This window comes from Natator depressus, chromosome 14, assembly GCF_965152275.1.
Source record: "Natator depressus isolate rNatDep1 chromosome 14, rNatDep2.hap1, whole genome shotgun sequence".
NCBI lineage: Eukaryota > Metazoa > Chordata > Testudines > Cheloniidae > Natator > Natator depressus.
In genome coordinates this window covers 19,160,001-19,178,567 of record NC_134247.1, presented here as the reverse complement: position 1 = coordinate 19,178,567, position 18,567 = coordinate 19,160,001, and positions in this window count along the sequence as shown.

Genomic DNA, 18,567 nt, shown 5'->3' with positions numbered 1-18,567 from the left:
TTTTGTGATAAAAAGTTGTAACTTTGCAGTGCCACTATCTGATAAAGTGCCAACCCTACCATCTAAATTATGAGCAAGTGTGGTCTTTTTTGTTGATCCATTGCAGAAAAATGAATACATTTCACTGCTGGTTCCAAAATAAAACTTAAGTGATTAACTTAATTACAAGTTCGAGATATTATTCTTTTATTTATATTCAGTATAAGTTTTACATAATATCTTCTACGTGGCTATAAAACAAGTCCATTCTATACAACATTCAGCTTGCAATCAGTATTATTGCTACTGATACTGCAGTAGTACCTACAGCCCAAATAGGGATCCAGGCCCCATTGTGCTAGCACTACACAGACACACAACAAAAAGGTGGTTGTTGCCCTGAACGGTAAGCCATTATATGTTTGCTTTCTTCTATTACTTAAGGGCTATATGAGCAAAGCTGCATTTTTGGCGCTGAACTTCTGTAAACATGGTTATCTGTACGTACACACCCACACACTTTTCAAGCACTGACTTTGGATCACAACATCTACAAGAACTTAATTCTGTCTTATGCCAGAAGAGTTCTAGCCAATCTACAGGAAGAATTCTCACACTGTACTCTAAGTGGCAAATATTGAGACTTATTTGATGTACGTTAAGAGATAAGCATGGCTGTCTGCAAGGGAAATTGGGAAGTGCCAAATCTTAAGGAAAACTGACTACTCACAATCTTATTAATTAGGTCGAACCTAAAACCAGAATGAAAACAAATCACAAAGTAGGAACTTCTCAGTTGGATGACTGATGGAAAGTCTGATCTATTCAAAGCAAGAATGAATTGCTTTGAGATAAAGACTGACAGCCATGAACTAGTGACCAAAGTTGACATGGAATTGATAAACCAGAATTAAAGGTTAGAACGAGGTTCTTAGAAGTCCAACAGCTTAATTAAAATAAAATTAAAAAAAAAAAAAAAGCCTGCAAAACCAAACTGAATTGTCTGAGTAGTAAGAGCTCACCTACCCTTCACAGCCTGGAGTGTCCTGAAGAACATGAAACAATACTGTTTCTTAAATCTGCTATTAAAAACTGGGAGATACGTACAATAGATGATCAAATGGGTATGAAATAGGCAAATACTTGCTACAAAGGCTCTGAAAACAACAAGACTGTAGTTACAAGGTTATCGTTCAAACAAGTAAAGAGTAAATAGTGGAAGCTGCTTAGATTTAAAGGAAGTCCTTAAGAACGCTAAATATTCATATCCCAAAATGCCAGCCCCATGAACCAGAAGAGAAATTAAAACATTGAGACAATATAATTTTAATATTCATTTAATAAGAATATTTAGTAAATACTTTGCAAACAATATAAAATATACTGCTCTTCAAAGTACCAGTTCATACTATGCACCAAGGAAATACCTTCTGTATTCAATAAGTTTACCTTTCTGAAAGGTCAGATTCAGAGCCAATAGTAGAATCTTCACCTGAATACCAGGAAACCTCATTGTATGAATGCTGACTTATCTGTTAAAAGGGAAATATTCAAATTAATCACATTAGGAAAAAATCAGAAATAGAAGATTCAGGAATAATAATTTCGAATAGAAAACTTATAGTTAAAAGGTAGGCCTATGTTCTTGGGATATATTACTGTATATCTAGGAGACTGGACACCATGACATTACAGGAGTACTTGTGGCACCTTAGAGACTAACCAGTTTATTTGAGCATGAGCTTTCGTGAGCTACAGCTCACTTCATCGGATGCATAGCATATCGTGGAAACTGCAGAAGACATTATATACACACAGAGACCATGAAACAAAACTTCCTCCCACCCCACTCTCCTGCTGGTAACAGCTTATCTAAAGTGATCATCAAGTAGGGCCATTTCCAGCACAAATCCAGGTTCTCTCACCCTCCTCCCCCCCCCCCCCCCACACACACACAAACTCACTCTCCTGCTGGTAATAGCCCATCCCTCTTTGAAACCTCTCTTTATAATGCGCATGATAATCAAGGTGGGTCATTTCCAGCACTAATCCAGGTTTTCTCACCCCCCCTCCCCCACACACCCCCCTCCAAAAACCACACACACAAACTCACTCTCCTGCTGGCAATAGCTCATCTTACCATGTGCACAGCAATAATCCAAGTTTAACCAGAACGTCTTGGGGGGGGTTTGTAGGAAAAAAACAAGGGGAGATAGGCTACCTTGCCACCAAGAACACTATCCCCGATAATGTCACGGCTAACCTGGTGGCTGAACTTTGTGACTTTGTCTTTACCCATAACTATTTTACATTTGGGGACAATGTATACCTTCAGATCAGCGGCACTGCTATGGGTACCCGCATGGCCCCACAGTATGCCAACATTTTTATGGCTGATTTAGAACAACGCTTCCTCAGCTCTCGTCCCCTAACGCCCCTACTTTACTTGTGCTATATTGATGACATCTTCATCATCTGGACCCATGGAAAAGAAGCCCTTGAGGAATTCCACCATGATTTCAACAATTTCCATCCCACCATCAACCTCAGCCTGGTCCAGTCCACACAAGAGATCCACTTCCTGGACACTACAGTGCTAATAAACGATGGTCACATCACCACCACCCTATACCGGAAACCTACTGACCGCTATTCCTACCTACATGCCTCCAGCTTTCACCCTGACCATACCACACGATCCATCGTCTACAGCCAAGCTCTGCGATACAACCGCATTTGCTCCAACCCCTCAGACAGAGACAAACACCTACAAGATCTCTATCAAGCATTCTTACAACTACAATACCCACCTGCGGAAGTGAAGAAACAGATTGATAGAGCCAGAAGAGTTCCCAGAAGTCACCTACTACAGGACAGGCCTAACAAAGAAAATAACAGAACGCCACTAGCCGTCACCTTCAGCCCCCAACTAAAACCCCTCCAACGCATTATTAAGGATCTACAACCTATCCTGAAGGATGACCCAACACTCTCACAAATCTTGGGAGAAAGGCCAGTCCTTGCCTACAGACAGCCCCCCAACCTGAAGCGAATACTCACCAACAACCACATACCACACAACAGAACCACTAACCCAGGAACCTATCCTTGCAACAAAGCCCGTTGCCAACTGTGCCCACATATCTATTCAGGGGACACCATCACAGGGCCTAACAACATCAGCCACACTATCAGAGGCTCGTTCACCTGCACATCCACCAATGTGATATATGCCATCATGTGCCAGCAATGCCCCTCTGCCATGTACATTGGTCAAACTGGACAGTCTCTACATAAAAGAATAAATGGACACAAATCAGATGTTAAGAATTATAACATTCATAAACCAGTCGGAGAACACTTCAATCTCTCTGGTCACGCAATCACAGACATGAGGGTCGCTATCTTAAAGCAAAAAAACTTCAAATCCAGACTCCAGCGAGAAACTGCTGAATTGGAATTCATTTGCAAATTGGATACTATTAATTTGGGCTTGAATAGAGACTGGGAGTGGCTAAGTCATTATGCAAGGTAGCCTATCTCCCCTTGTTTTTTTCCTACAAACCCCCCCCAAGACGTTCTGGTTAAACTTGGATTATTGCTGTGCACATTGTAAGATGAGCTATTGCCAGCAGGAGAGTGAGTTTGTGTGTGTGGTTTTTGGAGGGGGGGGGGGGGAGGGTGAGAAAACCTGGATTTGTGCTGGAAATGGCCCTACTTGATGATCACTTTAGATAAGCTGTTACCAGCAGGAGAGTGGGGTGGGAGGAAGTTTTGTTTCATGGTCTCTGTGTGTATATAATGTCTTCTGCAGTTTCCACGATATGCTATGCATCCGATGAAGTGAGCTGTAGCTCACGAAAGCTCATGCTCAAATAAACTGGTTAGTCTCTAAGGTGCCACAAGTACTCCTTTTCTTTTTTCTTTTTACGAATACAGACTAACACGGCTGTTACTCTGAAACATGACATTACAGTAATTTCTTAGGCTCTCTAGTATCCCGTGCACATATTAAAAGTACATTTTTAGAAAGATCACTAAAATATGTAACAATTAATTATCAATTCTTATGGATAACTGAACCTAAAGAAAGAAATGGATAATCATACCTACCGGAGCTTTTCTTGGTCTCTACTGTCAAGATGTGAATAGGTTTGGTGGAAGTCTACCAAGTCGACTGGCTAAATTATATTACCACCTCCATGAGCGCCACACTATTTTAGACTGATGTTATAACATTTTATAAGAATCATTAAAAGTAGACAAAAATGGATACAAAGTAAATGTAAGCTGAGCAAAATGAACTGCACACAGCTATACCACTGGTCAGCACAATGTTTGCTGGATTGACTATCCAACGTTTACTCAATCTCAAAACTAGAGGACTTGACTTGAATGGAACAGAATGTGGCCCTAAATACACTGGAAATATTTTCAATATGGACTTCATTAACTAGCAGAATCACATATGCTTTAAAACTGACAGTTACCTTCAGGCAGAGGTGGGCAAACTACAGCCCGCGGCACCCTCCTGCCTGGCCCCTGAGCTCCTGGCCCAGGAGGCTTGCCCCCCGCCCCTCCCTTGCTATTCCCCCACTCCCGCAGCCTCAGCTCACTGTACCACTGGTGCAATGCTCTGGGCGGGGGGCTGCGAGCTCCTGGGGCAGCGCAGCTGCAGAGCCCGGCCTGACCTGGTGCTCTGTGCTGCATGGCAGCACGGCTGTAGTGCCACCAGCCACTGGTGCTCTAGGCAGCGCGGTAAGGGGGCAGATGGATAGAGGATGGGGGAGCTGGGGGGGTGGTCAGGGGCTCGGGGTGTGGATAAGGATCGGGGCGGTCAGAGGGCGGGAAACAGGGGGGTTGAATGGGGGCAGGGGTCCCGGGAGGGCAGTCAGGAAGGAGAGGGAGGATTGGATGGGGCGGCAGGGGGAAGTCAGGGGCAGGGGTTCCGTGGCGGTCAGGGGACAGGGAGAAGGGGTGGTTGAATGGGGAAGGGGTCCCGGGGGGGCAGTCAGGAATGAGAGGAGGGGTTGGATGGGGCGGTGGGGAGCAGCCAGGGGCGGAGGGTCCAGGGGGTGGTGGATGGGGTAGGAGTCCCAGGGGGGTCAGGTCACGCCTGGTTGTTTGAGGAGGCACAACCTCCCCTAACCGGCTCTCCATACAATAGAAACCCGATGTGGCCCTCATGCCAAAAAGTTTACCCAGCCCGTCTTAAGGGATTGTAGAGTCCCTCATTGGAGTGCACACATTCAGTGTCATAATGCACACGTAAAAAGACATCAGTGATAGAGGATGGAATGTTAGTAAGTGGTGTCTGGCCATTCCATCTCTTTCACAGTTACTTGATATATTTGGTTATGACTGTCACATGTATGTGAAAAGACTATGGCTGTTAAAGAAAAAGTTTTATATTCATTTCTGTAGGTGCCCTGAACAAATATATTTAATGCGTTTGTTTACGCAAGCTTCACAATATGGAATGGATTGTGGAGACCAGCAAAATTGCTCTGTGCACCTTTAAATTGTTGCTTAAATGACTGAAGTCCTTCCCTCCCTCCCATTCCCCCCACTCCCACTTGATCTCTCCAAAACATATTTCTGAAGTCAAGAAAAAGAGGTGCAGAGAACATTTCAGTTTGTAATAAGCAATGTTAAAGGACCAACATCAGATTCAAAATGATATTTTTAGAAATACTAAGTTTCTTCATCTGTGTTACTGAGAACCACTTACATTACTAAAACTTGAAAGATTTAAAAGATCACGTTCTTTTTCACTGTTATTTATGCAATTTATTTTGTGTAGTTCACTCAGCATACCTAACCAAATAGATTAGCTAGTTTGAATTTCCAGCTCTTGCGTCCTTATGCAAAGCTTCAGTGTCTGGGTTGCAAACACAGCAAGGTACTGTTTCAATTAAAACAGTTGTTTGGACTTAATCTTCCCAGTCTATTTATTCACTTTTAATAATAGTGATTTTACAACTTTTTGTTGTGTGTGCGCATGTCATGTATCCTTACATTTTGTCACTGAAGTAACTGATTCTAGCCCTTTAAAATGCTTAGTGTGTGTATATACACACATGCCACCTCTATATGCATACATTATAAATACAGCAGCAGTTGCCATTCAGAATTGGATTTTCAAGACCAACAGCTCTGAGTGGCTTACAGCAGCAAGCACTCCATGCACAGCACTGCTGGGAAGACAAGAGTTTGGATGCTCACTTCTCCTCACCCCAGAGACAGGGGAATCCAACTGAGCACACTAGATGCGGCAACACTCCCTGCAACCTGTGGTCCACACCAACAGCCATCCAGGGAGGAATTTCAAAAGACAATATTGGCTAACAGCAGCAGCTACTCCAATAGCAGCACTTCACTGTACTTGCACTCTTCTAAATCCACTCTGTCCTTCTGATGTCAATATTACACTAAAAATCCCAGAACTCAACACAACTGACTCTTCATTGTTACCTGTCTTAAATCTGTTAATCCTTAATTGATTTTGCTTTGCTTCATTGCTCTGCGCACAAAGTATCCCTGTCAACCACCTGATCCTTAACTTCCTGTGAGTATAAAGAAATATTTCTAAATACAGAACTGAAATATCAAGGCATCTAACTCCACACATCTATGTGGCCAATTAACCTTACTTTGGTAACCCTCATCCTGCTTTCTCTCCCAGTCTCCAACATTTTTGCGCTCACTTGTTACATATGTCTAATTGTCACAAACTAAGCTCCCTGCAGCGAGGAGAGTGACTATTTTATTTTGTGAAAGGTCCAGCATGCTTTCAGGAATATATAAACAATATATACATACTTGTTTATAACTGAAAAATTAATTATGTTTAATCCATTCGTTTCAAACTTTTGAAATAAGTAGCATCATTTGCATTGTCCTAACTGTTGTGCTCTGCATTGCTGCATGAGAGAGACTTAGTTTTAATTTTTAAACCAACTTTCTGACTATACAGACCAGAAGTGATAGGGCATACTGTAAGGAGGGAACACATTCAATGATTGCATGCTCTATAGCACTTCACATGGTTCTATTTTAATTATTTTGGCCAAAATGAGAAGCAGTACTGATGTGCCTCTTGACTTAAAGGATAGCAGTGTTGATGTGTTCACTGACTCTAGACCAGGAAAGAAGTCTCCTTTTGAGTATGTAACAAGTTTTAAGAGACACGACAGAGCATCTCTTGAAACAGTGAGTGAAAAGATTATATACAACTGCTTCAGGTTCTTTCCAGTTTGATTGAACCACAGCTTCTTTTTGACATGAGTCATTTAAAAGCTGTTACACTATTGTCTGGAAATTTTCAGCTAAGAAACCAAATTCAATTTGGATTACTAGGGAAGTCAGATTTCAGTTTAAATTGGAGAAGTAATATGCATTTCTAACATAGAAAAAATATTTAATATAAAATCCAGTCTCCAGTGGTTTAAGGAAGCAACACCATCCAATAAAACAGAACAATAAAATTAGCTACTTCTCGCTTTCAATAAACTGCAAGGTATCAGACTGAAAAACAACAGTCCTGTGAGAATCCAAGAAGAGCAGGTGTCTCAATAGTCAAGTTAACTTGTTTCCCTTTTAGAACATTGGTTGTAACTAGGAGATAACAAAACCTGGCCCTTCCAGTTATTTTGGATACCAGCAAATATTGTAAAAATATTTTTACTTCATTGAAAATTTCAAAATGTAGGGGGAAAAAAAAATGTATCACTAACTTTTCATCACTCTGTACTGAAGAGGAGTCATCCTGCAATTGCCTCTCTTCTTTCACAGTTCTGATTCCCCTACTTTGTGGTAAAGAACAGGCTGATTCTGCAGTCAGTTGGTCCTCACTGTCACATCTATATTACAGAAAGCTTGATATTAGTAAAATATTTAAGAAAGGTTAATGTTAATTTTATAATTGTTGTCTTTTAAAGTCCTATGGCTTGAAAAATTTCTTCACAACGCCTACTCAACCATTAACTCAAGCTGCTGCCTGAGGTGAGATACCCTTGCCAAATGCCCTGCCAAAATCATGCATATTTTATGTCTATTGACCCATCTTCAAGCCGCATAATGAAATACATTATCATTACCCCACCCCACGCACCAACCCACGCTCTGCTTCTCTGCTGCTGCCTCTGCTCCTCTCCTGGAAATATGGATAGCCTTTGGCCTCCCAGGTCCTGCTTTCCTCGTAGGCCCTCTGCTACTCACTCCATCCCCTTCTCTTAAAGGAGCAGCAGTTCAGAGACTGTTCTGCGACCCACTCTCCCCATCTCTAGTTCTATTAAAATAGCAGTGGCTCAGAGTGCACTCTACTCCGTTGTTCCCCCACCCCAGCATATGGAAAAAACATCACTGGCTCTAACTACTCTTCTTCTTGTCTCTCCCTCACATCCTGAAAGAGAAATAGTGGCACTTGCTCCCAGCCTCTCCATCTCTAACAGAGCCAACAGCACCATGGGCTCAATTCCACCCATTCATTCAGGCAGATGTTTTACTTACATTAAACAGATTTTTTTAAAGCCCTGGAGAGTAAAATACAGTATTTAAGAAGGGGACTCTGACAGGCAGACCAATGGGTTTGGTGTGGACACCTTTTAAAAGAATATGCATTCTTCTTATTAGGATACACCAGAGCATAAAATGCCATAAATCTGATATAAGACAATAAAGCAAAATTAACTTAAGAGAAGACTAGAAGACTTGTATTCTACATCTTATCTTTATGAATATCAATTGCATAAAATAAAGTAGTATCACTAACATTCCAACAATCTCTGCTGAAGAGGAGTCATGTAAATCTCTTTCTTCTTTTGCAGTTACAATTCTCATATCTTCAGGAAAGGAGATTACTGCTTCTTTAGGTAATGGATCATCATTGTCATAGCTACAAGAATTAAAAGGATGGTAGTTATATGCAAGCAGCACCCAAAACATGATAGACACTGCACAGCCATGAGATCACACAGTCCACATGCCAAGACCTTACTGTCTAAAAACACAAAGATGCAGGGTGGAGGTAAAAAAATACAACCAATCAAGCAGAGTGGTCAGATTGATGACTATCACATGTCTAATTAGAGAAGGTGGGTGAGGTAATATCTTTTGTTGGACCAACTTCTATTGGAGAGAGAGGCAAGCTGTTGAGTCACACAGAGCTCCTTTTACTTCCTCCCCTTCACCATCTGTCCCTGTTCAGCCTTCCATTCAACAAAACCCATCCCTCTCCACCCCTCTTCTTCACAAACTCTGCTGAGTGCAACCAGATCCACAGCATAAGGAGATAAAAGAAAAAAAAAGGAACTAGCCAATCATGAAATGTCTTACCTTAGATAACGGTGGTTCTTTGAGATATGTTGTCCATGTGGATTCCACCCTTGGCACACATGGACTCCATGCACGCAAGATCAGATTATTTGGCGAGCCATGTCTATTTGGGCCATGTCTGCGCCCTAGATGCCCTCATACCCCACCCACCCATAAAGGGAAGAATGGGCCCAACCATCCTCAATTTCTTTGCCAATACCGAATTCCAGAGGAGTAGGATTTTGTGGTAACAGGGAATGAGGGTGGATCATGGAATCTATGTGGACAACCTCTTGAAGTTAGTGTAAAGTAAGTAACTTCTTTCTTGTTCGAATGACTGAACAAGATTCCACTCTTTATGACTAACAAGCTTCTCTTTGCTTGGAGACGTGTAGGAGTCCAACTTAAACAATGACTGCAGAACAGCACTACCAAAGCAAGGATACAATCTGGACGCCTCTACCAAAGGGAAGCATCCTGTAAAAGTGTGGATCAAGCAACACGTAGCTGCCCTAGAAGATTTCAGAAACAGACAGACAATCTTCAAGCAGGCATTAGAGGCTGCCTAAACTCTGGTGCAATGAGCTCTTACCTGGCTGGATGTAATGGACCTAATCTGCCTAAATCATAACACGTCCTTATACAGTTGGAGACCCAAATAGATAATTTCTAAGAGGATATTTGACCTAATATTACAGTCACCTTTTCAAAGGCCACTAACAGTTGAGGTATGTTTCTGATTGGCTTTGTCCTGACAATACACACAGACAGTTAACTTACTACATCGAGTGTGTGAAGTTTAGTTTCCCTGGGGGCTGAATGAGGCTTGCAAAAGAAAACTGGGAGATGAATGAATTGTTTTACATGGAATTTCTAAACAAATTTAAGCAGGAACTTGGGATGAGGCCTGAGATTTACTCTGTCCTTATAAAACACTGTATAAGGTGGACCTGCCATGAGGGCCTGAATCTCTCCAACCCTGTAAGCTGATGTAACAGCCACTAAAAAGGCAAATTTTATAGATAAATGGTAGAGGGAACAGGTTACTAAGGGCTCAAAGCAGGGAACTCACCAACCCTGCCAATATTATACTGAGGTCCCAAGAGGGATGGGGAAAAAACATGAGTAAAGCCCTGAAGGAACCTTACCACTGTATTGCTGCTAGACAGACCCTTATGATACTGACAGGAAGCCCAGATTGTTTCAGGACTAAAAAACAATCCAATATTGCTGAGATGTTCTCAGGACAGAAAGCTGGTGCTGAGATGCTCAAAAAGCAAACCTTTCCCACTAGGTTTTTTAAGTTAGTCTAGCTGAGCATTTTCGGCTTTGGAGCACAATGTTCTGAACTTCAGCTGAATAGCTTCTTTTGGTGGGTTTCTACCAGCCAGCATCCAGGATGCTGCAGGAATTTGGATCCAGATGCAGGGTTTGACCACTGGTCTGCAAAACTAAGGAAGATGGGGCTGCCCTTAAGTATTTAATTGAAAAGGTTTTTTGTGCCAATGACAAAAGACTAACACTAACTATATAATAATTAACTATCCTAAAGACACACACACTATACTAGTGAAGTGTGCAGAGAAGCAAGTGGAAACTGCAGCGGTTCAGTCTTTTGTGACATGGGCGGTAAGAAGGAACTGAGAGCTAGTTGGACTCACTCTGCCCTTTATGTCCTCAGTGAGGGGGCACAAGGATATCTAGTGAGTTGGTACAGCCTCAGTAGACACTGCTGGCCAAAAGAATATGATATTGTGTACCTGGGACATATGCACAGCACGAATGGAATCCATGTGGACAATCACTCAAAGAAGAATCCCAGTATTCAACATGGCACAAGGTTAACTGTTGAGTACAGCAAGAACGAGTGTTTATTAGTGATCTGGAAAAAAGGCAGTGAGTAATGACATGGCTGAATTTACAGATGACACAACATTACTTGGGTTAGTGAAGACTAAAGACTATTAGGACGTTCAAAGAGACCTAATCAAGTTAGTTGAATGGGCAACACAATGGCGGATGGAATTCAGCATTCAGCCAAATGCAAAATAATGCCCATTGGAATGAATAATTTAGAACTCAGTGTATTTAAACTTATCTGCCAGCTCAAGAAAAAAATCTGTGCATCAGTATGGACACCTCAATGGAGACCTGTTGCTCAGCAGCAGTCAGAAAAGGATAATTGTTAGGATGCATAAGGAATAAGATGGAGAATAATTAAAACTATATATAGCTATTAACTAATGGTACAATCTTACCTAGAATACTCTGTTTAGTTCTGGTCACCCCATCTCAGAAAGATGTAGTAGAAATAAAGCGGGGATTCAGAGATGGACAATAAGAATTATTACAGCCATGGACTATCTTCATAAGAGGACACTAAAAAAACTCAAACCTTAGAGAGGGGGTAAATAAGGAAGAGATGTAGTAAAGGTGTACAAACTAATGACCGGTTCAGAGAAAGTAGATCAGTCACTGCTACTCACCCTCTCATTTTACAAAAACAAGGGTTCACTCACTGAAACTGAAAGGTGACAAATATAGAATTGATGAAAATTTAACACAACACTATTTGCCTATCAAATTTGATGACAAAAGATATAATTGAGGCCAGAAATATAACAAGATTCAAAAAGGGAACTGAACATACATATAACAAAAATATCGAGAGGTTTAAGAAAAAATTTTAAAATAAAATCAAGAGTTTTGGAAAGCTTCAGGGCATAAATCAATCTCTGGGGAGTTAAGACGACAATCTACCTGGAGTAAGACTATTCCATAATTGGGACTGCAGGGTTTTTTGGAACCTTCCTCTAAAGTAGCTGATACTGATGACTACTAAACAATAGAGACAGCTGATCTCCTCTAGTATGGTAATTCCCACATTCCGAAATGGTACTATGATGGAGTTGGATTTTGAGGGGAACAGGACATCAAAGGCAAATCCCTCCTGGAGTCTCCTGCCACCATCCTGGGAACCTTCTACCACTTCTATCTAATATGCAAAATAATAATTATAATACAAAAAAAAAGGTGATTAGTTTCATATTCATGCAGGTGAGGTACTATTTTACTTACAGATCCAGCAAAAATCCTGCAAGGTCTGTGTCACTTTTGAAATCCAGTTTTTCCCTTAAGGTCAGCCATCGGCCAATTTGATTCCCCAAGTATATCCTTGTGTACGCCACCCTTTTATCAATAATTTCTCTCCTGGTTTTCTTTTCTGAAGACGGTAATTTTGTTGGTCTTGCGCATCTTTTTCTTGGCATTGTTGGCTTTTAAATACTAAAGAGAAAGAACGTCAGCAAAAGTAACCATCATAATTAGTGCTTACGTAGTGCTTCACATGTTCAAAACAAAGACCTTAACTAATCACTTCACCAATTCTTTGCGATATTCAATTTGTACTCCCGACCAAAAGCTCCAAATTAAGTGTTTAGCATTAATACTTTGAACACTTAGATTTTTACAATTCTGCTTTAGCAACACATTGTCTTGCTCTTCATGAGCATGCATCAAGCTCATCAATTTATTTCATATTTAAATATAAAGGATGATTTTACAAACAGTAGCAGACCCTATGCCAATGCTGCTAGAGCTAGGCAAAGATTTGGTAACTGTTCACAGAAAAGTTTATACAAACATTTTCAACCTACTGATTGTTGCCCAAAGTGTTTGGTAATAAAAAAATTCAAATAATAATATAAAAATACAATACGTAATTGAAGATTGATGTCACACATTACTGATTCCAACTGACAATTTGTTTATGGACATTCAAATTACTTGTTTTGGTCAAGAGTATTAATATGAACAAAATCCTGTTTTGAGAATGTTTGCAAACAAAATAAATAGATACACAGACATAGAATCACAGAACTGGAAGGGACCTTGAGAGGTCATCTAGTCCAGACCCCTGCACTCATGGCAGGACTAAATATTATCTAGAACATTCCTGACAGGTGTTTGTCTAACCTGCTCTTAAAAATCTCCAATGATGGAGATTCGACAACCTCCCTAGGCAATTTATTGCTTAATCACCCTGACAGTTAGGAAGTTTTTCCTAATGTCCAACCTAAACCTCCCGTGCTTCAATTTAAGCCCATTGCTTCTTGACTTATCCTCAGAGGTTAAGAAGAACAATTTTTCTCCCTCCTCCTTGTAACAACCTTTTATGTACTTGAAAACTTAAGTCCCCTCTCAGTCTTCTCTTCTCTGGACTAAACAAACCCAATTTTTTCAATCTTCCCTCATAGGTCATGTTTTCTAGACCTTTAATCATTTTTGTTGCCCTTCTCTGGATTTTCCTGAAATGTGGTGCCCTAATCAGTGCGGAGTACAGCGAAAGAACTACTTCTCGTGTCTTGCTTACAACACTCCTGCTAATACATCCCAGAATGACATTCGCTTTTTTTGCAACAGTGTTACACTGTTGACTCACGTTTAGCTTGTGGTCCACTATGACCCCCAGATCCCTTTCCGCACTACTCCTTCCTAGGCAGTCATATCCCATTTTTGATGTGTGCAACTGATTGTTCCTTCCTAAGTGGAGTACTTTACATTTGTCCTTATTGAATTTCATCAGACCATTTCTTCAGTTTGTCCAGATATTTTGAATTTCAATCCTACCCTCCAAAGCACTTGCAACCCCCTGCTATCGTCCGCAGACTTTATAAGTGTACTCTCTAGGCCATTATCTAAATCATTGATGAAGATATTGAACAGAACCGGACCCAGAACTGATCCCTGCAGGACACCACTCATTATGCCCTTTCAGCATGACTGAACTACTGATAACTATTCTCTGGGAAGTTTTCCAACCAGTTATGCACCCACCTTATAGTAGCTCCATCTAGGTTACATTTCCCTAGTTTGTTTGAGAGACAGTCATGTGAGGCAGCATCAAAAGCTTTACTAAAGTCAAGATATACCACTACCACTTCCCCCTATCCACAAGGCTTGTTACCCTGTCAAAAAAAGCTATCAGGTTGGTTTGACATGATTTGTTCTTGACAAATCCATGCTGATTGTTGCTTATCACCTTATTATCTTCTAGATGTTTGCAAATTGATTTCTTAATTATTTGCTCCATTATCTTTCCAGATACAGAAGTTAATCTGACTAGTCTGTAATTCCCCGGTTTGTACTTATTTCCCTTTTTATAGGTTGGTACTATTTGCTATTTTCCAGTTTTCTGGAATCTCTCCCATCTTCCATGACTTTTCAAAGATAATCGCTAATGGCTCAGATATCTCCTCAGTCAGCTATTTGTGAATTCTAGGATGCATTTCATCAGGCCCTGGTGACTAGAAGACATCTAACTTGTCTACATAATTTTTACTTGTTCTTTCCCTATTTTAGCCTCTGATCCTACCTCATTTTCACTGGCAATCACTATGTTAGACATCCAATCACCACTAACCTTCTTGATGAAAACCGAAACGAAGAAGTCGTTAAGCACCTCTGCCATTTCCACATTTTCTGTTATTGTTTTCCCCCCCTCATTGAGTAATGGGCCTACCCTGTCCTTGATCTTCCTCTTGTTTTAAATGTATTTGTAGAATGTTTTCTTGTTACCCTTTATGTCGCTAGCTAGTTTGATCTTGTTTTGTGCCTTGGCCTTTCTAATTTTGTCTCTACAGACTTGTGTTATTTGTTGATATTCATCCTTTGTAATTTGATCTAGTTTCCACTTTTTGTATGACTCTTGATTTTTAGATCATTAAAGATCTCCTGGGTAAGCCAGGGTGGTCTCTTGCCATACTTCCTACCTTTCCTGTGCAGTGGGATAGTTTGCTCTTGTGCCCTTAATAATGTCTCTCTGAAACACTGCCAACTGTCTTCAGTTGCTTTTTCCCTTAGACTTGCTTCCCCTGAGTTTGCTGAAGTCTGCCTTGTTCAAATCCACTCTTTATTTTGCTGTTCTTCCTCCGACCATTCCTTAGAATCATAAACTCTACTGTTTCATGATCACTTTCACCCAAGCTGCCTTCCACTTTCAAATTCTCAACCAGTTCCTCCCTATTTGTCAAAATCAAATCTAGGACAGCCTCTCCCCAATAGCTTTCTCCACCTTCTGAAATAAAAAACTGTCTCCAGTACATTCCAAGAACTTGTTGGATAATCTGTGCCCTGCTGTGCTATTTTCCCAACAGACATATACTGAACATTGGTAAATAATTTAATTCACTGATCCATTTGTGAATAATCTTGATCTGCATTAGCCCAATTTGTACCAATGTACTCTCATATAGTCACATATGCCAAGTAACCCTTAATATTGCAAAACTACGAATGGGTTTCCACAGGTAACAGAAATACAACCATCAATATCAGGATTTGTCTTCATTCCCCCAAAAAACTTGTGTTTTTAATCTCAAGGTAACTAAGGTACGTGAGCGACACCAAGGTGAAGACACAGGGAGGACAAGGCACTTCAGATTTATCGGAGGTAAATTCACAGAGATCAGCACCAGACAGAGCTGATCTCAGCAAGTTAACCTCACATTAAAACTGATGTACCATGATGTCTTCACTGTGTTTTTACCTTGGGATAGCTCAAGCATGCTAGTTACCGGGAGATAAAAAAATTCCAAGGTTTTTTTAACAGCAAAGACAAGCCCTGCCGCCCACTGTGTTCCACTTCTCTGTTCGTCCTGCCACAGCATCCAGGCACTGTGACAAGAACATTGTTACTAGCTCTGCTGCCTGCATCTCCCCTCACCTCACGAGAAGCAAGGGACATTTGTAACAGGAACCTGGGAGGTGCAAGAGAGGCACCCAGCCCGAGGGTGGGGAGAGCAGAGAACCCCTACCCCATAACCGAGCACAGACTCCAGACCCTGTTCTTCACCCTGGTGCGGCTGTCCCCGCATCCAGCCCCGCCAGCACTCCTCCCCGGCTTCTCCCACAGACTCACAACTCCTCACCCCCACAGCCTGACTCTCAACCGCCCCCAAGAGTCCCTGACCAACGCCCCTCCCCGCGCGGTTGCTCCCCCACCTCGGAACACCTCCCCCTTCCCATGACTTTAATCCCCACCCGAACCCCCCGCCCCGCTCTGTCTCTCACCTCCTGCCGGGCTTTCCGGCCCCGGCCGCAACAAACGCGCACGGGACCAACGAAAAGACACCGATGCGCTGGCAGGTGGGGGGGGGCGGGTCCCGACACTACCACAGAGACACACGGGCCACGTGACACCGCCAGACTGGCACTGACGGATGACGTCACGGCAGGGCCAAGGCGCAAGGAGAAACCCAACGCTTCTCCCAGCAGCTCCCCCAGCATCGAGCGAGGACTCCAGACTCCGCCGCAAGGGACGCCAGGCTCCGCCCCCATCCGTTTGCCACGCCCCTTGCGGGGCAGGACTGGAGTCGGATTGGTCACTTCCAGGTCGATTTACGCCCCGAGCTTCGGGCTCGGCGCCGGGCTTTTCCCTCAGTAGTTTTCCCAAGCTGATGAGTGTATTTTCCAGCACTTTCCCCCCAGGCAAGGGGCACGAGGATCCCGCAGCTGCTGCTGCTGCCTCCCCGCGCCCCAAGCGGGGTGCGCGAATCCCCCTTCAGCAGCTGCCATCCCCTCTCCAGTGGGTCCTTGGAGCTTCCCCAGCCCCACCAGGCCCCTCTCCCGTCAGCTTCCAGCAGCTGAAACAGGGCAGAGGACGGACAGAAGAGCCTGCAAAAGGCTGCAGATCTCCGAAGCAGGGCCCAGGGCAGTCTGCAGTTCCCTTGCTGTGCAAACGCCAGACGTGGCGGCAGAAGGGTGCTGCGCGATCCTGGCTTTCCTTTCAAGTGTTTACTGGTGCCCTGTTTCCAACATGAATGAGTAGTTTGTTACAAATGACAATTTTTTACTGTTTTTCCAAGAACTGCAGGCCCTGGACCTCATAATCGGAGTATTCATTAAAAAGAAACATTCTCGCCTTAAAAGGTTCCACAGAGTAACACCTGAAAATTTGACCCAAGAGAAAACTGTGGGCTCAGAAATGAAAATGAAATTAAAAAAAACACCCATTTTTCTCATGATTCAAAATTCATAATTTGAAGCAATTATCATGATTGGGATGGGGGCCCAGAAAATGATCTCTAAATTACTTAGAATGAAAATACTTTTGTTTACACAAAAAACATTTAACATGAGAAATGCTCACAAAACAGCGTGCCACCCTGCTCACTCAGCAGCAAAATTTTAAATGTTCTCAAACAACATCGATGCCAAAATGAAAAAATACATAAAATTAAGTGTTGACTCTTAAAAACAGTGAAGACCATGACAAGTTAGTCTAAACATTTCTTTCTATCAGAACATGATGCACTATTTCACCGCAGGAAAGCAAGGGAGGCACGGGAACACAATGGACATGCATGATGACCAGAGTGAACTCCTTCGCATGGTTTCCACCCACCCAGTGGGGCAGCACAAAATGCCCCTCAGGGATGAGAGGACAGATGTCTTGGTATGCAAATGAGAGCAAGGCATCCTAGAAGTCAGAGTTCCAAGAACTTTCCGGACTCCAGTCCTCTGCGCCTGACAGAGGTGAAAAGGCATCTCATAGATTACCTCAATGCGTCCTTCGCCCGCCAGTTGGGTATGGTTTGACACCGCCTGCCCAGCGCAAGCTACAGGAGATGCCGCTGCGCCAAAGGAACTCGCCGACGACAGGCGGGCCGCGGGGTGAGTCAGAGTCCCCTGTGGTCACCGGAGTGCGGTCCTTTGGGGCTGGCAGAGGTGAAGAGCCAAGCAGGGAGAGGCCGGGAGGAGAAGCGGGCCAAGTGTGTGTGAGGGCTCCTGGCCAGTCTGCGTCCGGCTAGATCTCGCCGAGGGCAGGCGGGCCGCGGGGTGAGAGGCCCGGCGCCGAGGAGGAATCGGTAGGGAGGCGAAGGGCCGAAGGTGAGGCCTGCAGAGAAGAACGAGGCTTTCCTTTCCTGTTCTTCATCAGCCCTTGCTCGGTGTGGGAGTCCAGGCGTTTCCCGCCTCCAGGTGGCAGGGGTGGCGACGGGGTTCCCTCGGAAGGACATCGTCCTCTGCTTCTTCTTCCTCTTCCTCCCCGTCTCTGCTTGTGGGCGCCTAGGCGGTCCCATAAAGGGGTCCCTGTGAATCAGGGCTGGGTGGCGTCTGCGGCAGCGGATCCTTTTGTCTCTGCGAGCCGGCTTGGGAGGCAGCCGGGTGTGGGGTATGCGGCGCCTGCCCGGCGCAAGGCGCAGGAGATGCCGTTGCGCCGAAGGAGGCCCCTCGGGTCCCTCCCAGGAGAGGCGAGGGGCAAAGCGGGGAGCG